The following is a 247-nucleotide window of genomic DNA, read 5'->3' as shown; positions in this document are numbered from 1 at the left end:
GTGTCAAAAAGGCACGACGAGCCGATGGCAGATTCATGGAATTCATGCCAGGCACGACAAGCCGATGGCCGATTAATGGATTTCAGCCCAGGCACGACGAGCCGATGACCAATTAATGGATTCCCGCCATTGCACGAGCGGCTGATGGAATTTCTGTGCAATCCTTTGTGTCCAGGCAGCGATGCCGCCTCCAGCGGAGAAGCCCCTATCTCAGGTACATGTGCAAAGCGCCGTGGCTTATGGGCTG

The 247-nt window shown here is 55.5% G+C and overlaps 2 long non-coding RNA genes across 3 annotated transcripts in view; both read left to right on the top strand.

The window, feature by feature from the left end:
- Positions 1–247, top strand: part of LOC123017351 — a 6,472-nt gene that overhangs the window by 3,591 nt on the left and 2,634 nt on the right. The window lies entirely within an intron of this gene.
- Positions 11–247, top strand: part of LOC123017352 — a 2,401-nt gene continuing 2,164 nt past the window's right edge. For both annotated transcript variants that reach the window (XR_006413587.1, XR_006413588.1), the window contains exon 1: positions 11–214. This is a non-coding gene — a long non-coding RNA (uncharacterized LOC123017352). The remainder of the gene's footprint in view (positions 215–247) is intronic.

This window comes from Varanus komodoensis, unplaced genomic scaffold (assembly GCF_004798865.1).
Source record: "Varanus komodoensis strain SLA01 unplaced genomic scaffold, ASM479886v1 scaffold9122, whole genome shotgun sequence".
Classification (NCBI taxonomy): domain Eukaryota; kingdom Metazoa; phylum Chordata; class Lepidosauria; order Squamata; family Varanidae; genus Varanus; species Varanus komodoensis.
Note: the sequence above shows the minus strand (reverse complement) of the source record. Positions and strands in the feature narration are given on the sequence as shown.